Source organism: Colias croceus, chromosome 20 (assembly GCF_905220415.1).
Source record: "Colias croceus chromosome 20, ilColCroc2.1".
NCBI lineage: Eukaryota > Metazoa > Arthropoda > Insecta > Lepidoptera > Pieridae > Colias > Colias croceus.
The window spans coordinates 8,198,814-8,206,739 of NC_059556.1; the positions used below are offsets into that span (position 1 = coordinate 8,198,814).

The 7,926-nt window shown below is 30.2% G+C and overlaps 1 long non-coding RNA gene across 1 annotated transcript; it reads left to right on the forward strand.

Moving 5' to 3' along the window:
* Nucleotides 1–3,695: 3,695 nt before the first annotated feature.
* On the forward strand, nt 3,696–5,500 carry LOC123700958. Its single transcript, XR_006752665.1, has 2 exons — nt 3,696–4,318; nt 4,648–5,500. It is a non-coding gene; the product is annotated as an uncharacterized LOC123700958 (long non-coding RNA).
* The last annotated feature ends 2,426 nt before the right edge of the window (nt 5,501–7,926 follow it).

Genomic DNA, 7,926 nt, shown 5'->3' on the forward strand with positions numbered 1-7,926 from the left:
GTTTTTAATATAATGGTTTTATTTTGAAACTCTAGCAATTATTTTAATTACAATTTGTCAGCATTCGCAATGGAATTTAACAGAAAGCTTCCGATGTCAAAGGTATTTTATTGCTAAAATTTAATTTTAGGTTTAAACTTTAAAGTTTAAAATTTATATACGACTAGATTTCCGTCCGCGGCTTCGCCCGCGTTTTCAAAGGAAAACCCGCATAGTTTCCGTTCCCGTGGGATTTCCGGGATAAAACCTATCCTATGCTTTATTGTGATGTATAAGCTATATTGTGGTAAAGTATCATTCAAATCCATTCAGTAGTTTTTACGTGAAAGAGTAACAAACATCCTTACATCCATACTTACAAACTTTCGCCTTTATAATATTAGTAGGATATAACTATTCTACTACATTCGCAAAATGTATAAATAATTCTTCATATATAAGAAGTTTTGACTTCTATTCAACTATTCTTTTTAAATGTTTGTTTCCAATTTATCCTCGCAAGTCCGTTATAATATACTCTAAAATCTAATGCAATTAATTGTATCGATAAAATCGTAAAAGTTACAGTTGGAAGAAATACCTACTAACATACCTACTGTCGGTAGGGACAGGAAATTAGCCGGTGTTTTGCGATTTCGATGAATTAAGTACGGTCAGCAAAATAAATAAATAAATATTTCAGGACAGTTTTCACACACGGCACAATCTGATCCCATACTAAGCTTTCGCTTGTGTTATGGAAACTAGATGGCTGATAAACATACATAAATATATAATTTTAAATAAATACTTATATAGATAATTAACACCAACAAAGAGCAAACATTTTATTTAGTTCATCACACAAATATTTGCCCCGGGTGGGAATCGAACCCACAACCTCATGCGTGTTAATAATTATTATTAACATAAAAAATGCGAAAGTTCGTTTGTTTGCTTTTTGTCTTTCTTTGATGTCTCAACGGAGCAATTTTATGATATGAAATTAGTATCTGGAGGTATACAGGCCAACAACATACCTAAGATATATTTCTAGACTTTTTACCGCGCTGAAATCTCATTCCCATGGGAATTTTATTTCAGTATACGGGTCCAAAAGATATAGAAAATTAAATTAAATTGAGTAAATGATAAGAATTTAATTATTTTTATACCTAGTTCAACGTTTAGAAACATACATACATTTTATAAGCTACGATATTATCCGTGTCATAATTTTAAATTCAGTTATGTAATTTTTAATTTTTTTTTTTAATCAAACATATTTTTTCTGCTGACCGTACTTCTTACCGTGTATCATTTCGCGAATGTTTGCGCGCTAATTCAGTTCGTTCGGCAGACGATAAAGAATAATTTAATACTAAAAATATTTCCTCATTCACCTGGCTCGCTTAATATATCGTGTGGAAGGTGCGACAAGATAACCATGTAACAACGTGAAATAAATTATTTTCTTAAAATGTATTATAATGAAGACGGTAATGAGATTGTGGTAATGAACTTTAAAGGAAGTTTTCGATATTGTCTATACTTTTTTAACCGACTTCAAAAAATGGAAGAGGTTATCAATTCAGCCGGAATGTATTTTAAATGAACACCGATTACTCCGAGGTTTCTGAACCGATTTACGTGATTCTTTTTTTGTTCGATGCGGGTTGGTGTCGAATTGGTCCCATAAAAATTTTATTCGGATAGGCCCAGTAGTTTTTATTTTATGAGCCTTTTTGTCTGTATTTGTAAATGTTGCAAGTGCAAGTTTGAAGTCGGTTGTTTTTAACGCAGTTATCACTTGTTTATCTCTGTAGATGATGAATGTTTAAAAATTCACAGGTATGAATGAGGTAAGTGTGTAACTTTTAGTCACATTTTTATATCAGTGGGAACTTATTTACGTAACTCTCCATATTATGCTGAACTTATAAAACATATTTATTATTAATATGTCTAAAATCTAAATATCTATAGATTGGTTTAATATTATTTATTGCATATTATATGTGATTAATATGTGTGTATACGTCATCATACCTACTTATAAACAAAATATTAAGTACTTAGGTATATCAACTATCGCTATAAGACTGGATGTCAATTTATCGACCATAATAAAGTAGGTAAGGACCTTCAAGAATTAAGAAATTATAACAATGTTTTATGCGTTCAATTATTACGATTTACGAAGTTAAATAAAATATTATTCACACTTATCTGGTGTGTAATCATTGATCATAAATATTCTGTTATTTTTATTAAAACTATAATAATTGTCTCTGGTATCATGTTTTGTGAGTTATGAAAATTGTACCTACCTAGATAGCTTCTAGATAGTATAATATAAAATATGTATATTGTAGTTTTAAATTCCATACGCGTCTGGGTGCGCGTGCATCTGCTTTGGATTGTCAAATTGACACTTCAATAAGAATGCGCGGGAAAATTCCGCGCGCGTCCGCCATTTTTTAAATTCATTCAGCTGGCTTTGATGATGTTGAATTGACATGTTATTGAATAATTGTTGACTACATTTTAGTTTATATGTTTTACTGTATTCAATGACTGCTAGCAACTAGGCTTACTTTTATTATAGGTAGGTACCTAGTTGGTATATTTCTTAGCAACTCGGTTATATCTAAAAAAGAGTTCAGTTTTGGTTACAATATAATATGTAATAATTATATTAAAGACAACCAAATGGAAATTTTTAGAAGCATATATTTCAATATAAAATATACCTACTATGTACCTAATGTATATTTTACATAACGCAAACTGTATGTAATTCCAAAGGATGTACCAATATTTGAACGTTTTCTCAATCTTGTAAATATGCAGGCATTCTTAATTCTTATTATATGCAAAGGGCATTTTTGCGCGCCACTTTAAATAAGGAAAAACAGCTACCTAATCCATAATTAATTGACAGTTAAAAGATTGAAATTTTTAAACGTTTTTTCTTCAATAAACGTATTAACATAGTTTCTAAGTTACGACACGTAGATATAATGAAAGCAAATTTAATTAATTTATTCATTATCCAACATTGCTTGACCATAAACGATACAGTTTAAACCGACTCGTCAGCGTTTAACTAATTACATACCTACTGTAAATACCTACAACACCATAGTCTCATGATAATTGTAAATAAGGACAAAAATTAAAAGGATAAATACTTAAACTTTTTGTGAGATAATTTTTAAAATATTGTCCATATGGAATAGAATGAAACAAACTTACTTATAAATATATACTCTATATATACTCATCTATATATACTCATCCGAATTAAATAATTTTTTGGCATTCTTAAACAAGAGCATCCATCTATACATATAATAAATCTGTAGAACGGTTAATTCTGTACATTGAAAATATTGAAAATATAAATAGCAGGGGGTGTTACTGGATCGATACCAAGCCCAAATATGTGATTAAAAAAATTTTTGTCTGTCTGTCTGTCTGTCTGTCTGTCTGTCTGTCTGTCTGTCTGTATGTGAAGGCATCACGTGAAAACTAACGGTTCGATTTCGATGAAACTTGGTATAATTATACCTTATGATCCTGGGCATAAAATAGGATACTTTTTATCCCGGAAAAATACGTAGAAAAAAAATCATAATTTTTCCGCGCGGACGGAGTCGCGGGCGGAAGCTAGTAAATAATAAATGAATCAATAATAAATCGTAACTGGGTCATTGTCAAATTTTGCGCAGGTTAACTTGTCCCTCAAAACTTTTTTACTTCTATACCATTAAAAAATTAACTGTCACTAAAAACTTACAGCAAATACAAACTTAATCGCATTAATAAACAGATATTAATAAAATAAAGACTTAGTTTTCATTTTTTATTTTATTTTTTAAAGTAACATTGTGGTTTTTTCTGGTAACAGAAGGGTTTTCCATACAAATTTGACCTGTCCCAAGTAGCACTTCGTTACAGAAAATATAAAATAACTACAATTTCCAATATACCAACCCACATCAATTAAAATATTAATATAAACAGAATATTGCGAATATTTCTAAAAGTACATTTTCAACCCGATCAGTGCTAAGATTTATTTTATAAAAAATATTTTAACTTTGTCCCACGTAGTGTTTGGAATCGTGTGCACTACTATGTTACTAAATAAATCATTACTCAAAATAGAGGTGGCGCTGTTTTCGACTTTCTATTAGCTTGAGCGAGGTTTCTGCAGCCATTGTGGTCGTTCGTTAGGTCTGGGGGAGGGGTACATTGAATCTCAGTCGACCGCGTGGCGCTGAACGTGCCGCGTGTTTTTATTCCGCATCAACATTGTTACCTACCTATTAAAGTAAGTAAAACCGTTTTTTTTCTATTAACTTACGTTCACTTTGTTGTTTAAGGGGTAATTATGCTCAATTTGAAATAAAAAAATAACTAAATGCATTATTCTATGATTTATGTCTTTTAGAATGTAAAATTTACAACTCTGTTATCATCATTCTGTTACTTAGCTCATGGTAACAGAGTTGAGTAAGCATGTATTCTGTAACTTTTGTTTGAAATTTTATATTTGTAATAATTTTTTTTCTTAAGAATCGGTTTCCCAAAGTAATTTTGAGTTGTTATATGTAAATAAATCATATTTAATTAAATGTAACTTTGAAGATATTGTTACAGGTTATTCTGCCGTTATTAACGCCCTTAAAATGCCTCTCACGCCAGCTGAGAAGCAAGCAAGTTAACAGAAACAGATCGAAGTTATTTACAGGTTATATAAAATTTAAGTAACAATTAGAAACAGTTAACAAGAGATAGGAGACGTATAAAAAACAATGCAACAGAGAAAAACGAAAGAAGTCTAAAATAAGGACGGCAATCCAGAAAATCCAGTAAATGCTATTAAAAATGGCCATGAAAAAGTTAAGAATCTGAAGGAAAAGTATGCTATTGATAAAATATTCGACAAGAAGGCCGTTAAAATGTCTAGGCAGGAAATACAAATTATACAAGAGTGTCTTGCTGTGGATCAAAGTTTCATATGAAAAAAATCAGCCCACATGTAAGAAAAATGTTTTTAGAACCAAAATCAATCTTTTCGAACGTGACGACATATCAAAAGTATGCAATTTATTCACTTATAGTAAAAAAAGAACAACTAAGTTACTGTGTTACAACTCTGTTACTTTCGTGTCCCGAAGATTAAAGAACTTAGTTACGAAATTTAGGAAAAGCTATTCAATATAATACTGCTAAATTACAATAGGTTAATTTGTCAGTTAATGAAGCGGTTATATGTTGTAATTAGCTGTAAATTTACAGATATTTCATGGAGTAGTGTAGAATTTAAGGTTTGTTATTATTCATAAAGTAACAGAGTTGACTAAAATTGTAAATAAATTACTGTTAAACTTAAAAAAAGCTTGTGCTTCTAATGGTGATTATAAGATATAAGACTGTAATTAATATAAAAGCCAAAATATGTGCGACTGGCTTATTTAATTTAATGATAAAAGGTAAAGTGTAATAATAACAGAGTTGTATTTTTTCTCCACCCTGACGCACTAAATCTGAAATAAATCTTAAATTATTAGCTAAACATCTCGGCCAACTTGAATTACAGATACTTCAGTTATTTTAACAGGCACGGGCATAAAGAAAAGTTCAATTTTAAAATATTTTCTTTTTCACATTTTTGAAATCTGCAGTTACGTTTACCTGCGCAAAATTTGACAATGACCCAACTCTAGCTATTTCTATCCTAACAAACGACCGGATTCCACACCCCTTTTCAATCGTAGGTATCGAATGCAAGCAAAGAAAGTACAAAAAGTAGTTTATCATAAAGCGATTTAAAATTTCCTTGTTCTAAAAACATAGAACAAAAAATTTACAACCATTCAAAGGCATAAATAGTGCATTTAAATATATCTATGGCAAAATAATCTTTGACCTTAAGTAACCTTTTAATGTTGTAAGTGCAATGAAATGCGTTGTTAATAAAAATGATACTTATTATATATGTACTTAACAAATTATTATTGTAACGATAAGCTTTTTTATGTACAGTTTTAAATGGGTTAAGATGTTTTCAATTCAGTTCTATTTTTCGTTAAGGGATTGAACCATCAACCAGCTTTGATAATCCTATACATATTTTTGAAAGGTGGCAACAATATTTGACATAGAGTTATCCTGAATACTACTTATACAGGGTTTCCGACTATTGGTAGGTATACTAAGCGCGAAGGGACCCGTAGTTTTGCATACACTGATCACGTAAAAAATACTTAAACAAAAAAATTACGTCAAAAATTGTTTGCTAAATTTTTCCTGAATATCCATGTTTTCTTCTCTAGATACGCGCAGCCGGCATGTATTTGTCTATGAAAACATAATCTTAAACGATAGCTCACGTGCTGGTGGCAAAGTTGGGCGGGTTGCTTTTTTTGGGAATTTGGTGTACACATAGAAATATTTTAAGAATTCATCTATTTGAAAAAAAATGGGTCTGGAATTTTATAAGTATTTTTTACGTACTCAGCGTATGCAAAACTATAACCTCTTTTGAGCTTAGTATATCAACTTAGAAAACTGAAAATTATATACAAATATTAGGTCAAATAGGAGAGGGTCACGCTCATTTCACTTGTTAAAATCTATATCTATCTATATAATTCTCGGAAATTAATTTTTTTACACTTATACATTCCTTAATCTAAATCGTTGTTTGTGAAAAAATCTCAGATAATTTTGCAGAAAATTTACAGTAAGTATGTAATCGCATAGAATACAATAAAATATAAAATACAACTTACGATATCATTACGGTACATAACAGTATCAAAATAGCGATAAAATGATTACAATTTTCAATAATTACGACTAACAAAGTTATGAGTTCGAGTAGAATGTATTTGATCGCGTGTTTGTAATTTTATGATTCTCAGAGTTTTTCACTCAAGGCTGGTTTACACACTGTGTTGTGATATCGCTTTGGTAAGCGTTCTTTTACAAGCGAGCAGGATGAATTCTTATTACATCAGGTTAGACGGCCCGGGCAGCATTTATACCTACTCATCCGAAATTCTTATTGCATCAGGTTAGTAGGTAGTTCTTTGATTTCTATTTTTTTTTTGGTTATTTATTGCAGTAATACTTAGTATTACTACTAACTGGGACGGTTGCCGTTAATATAAATACTTAAAAATACACAAGATAGTTATAATGTAAAACATATTGGTGGCAATGATTAAGGCTTTTACAGATGATTATAAATTTTATAATTATGGCCTTACAACATGTTTAGAAATCAACATTTCCAATGAAATTGCAAGCAAAATATATCATCGTTTAAAAGATTAGCACAGTCAGTAAGCGCACTTAAAAATTTCCAACTCGGAATGTTTATGATTCCTCCGACCCGATTACGTTATAAATTCTTATTTAATATTCTTAATTACATTTACATTCGTTACTGTTATGTAAGTACAATTTTTTCCCGCGGATTAGCTTGTATTTTAGATGAGTAATTAAAGTAACCACTAATGTTTTAAATGCTACGCTATAATCTATCAGCAAGTCAATTACGGCAAAATCTCTATTTTAGATAAAATAAGGAGGCATCTGCAAATCTTCGTGGGCGGTGATAGCAATTACCATCAGATGACCCACCAGCTAAAAATATCAATAATCATAAAAAAAAACCAATTCCTTTATTATCATTGTAAACAATTCTATTATTTGTTAGCTCAATCAATATTGTAGAATGGTATAATTATAGAAGTCTACGTTTAAAGTCCGCCATTTTTATATCGACTAACTTATCCGTTATACATTTAACATATTCGATTAAAAACATATTTAAGAGATACAATCGACATTTTGTTATGTCAATAACGTGTAGTAATTATTGATTGCGGTCAAGTTTATTTATTCTTAGTTATTTGTAAAGAAAAA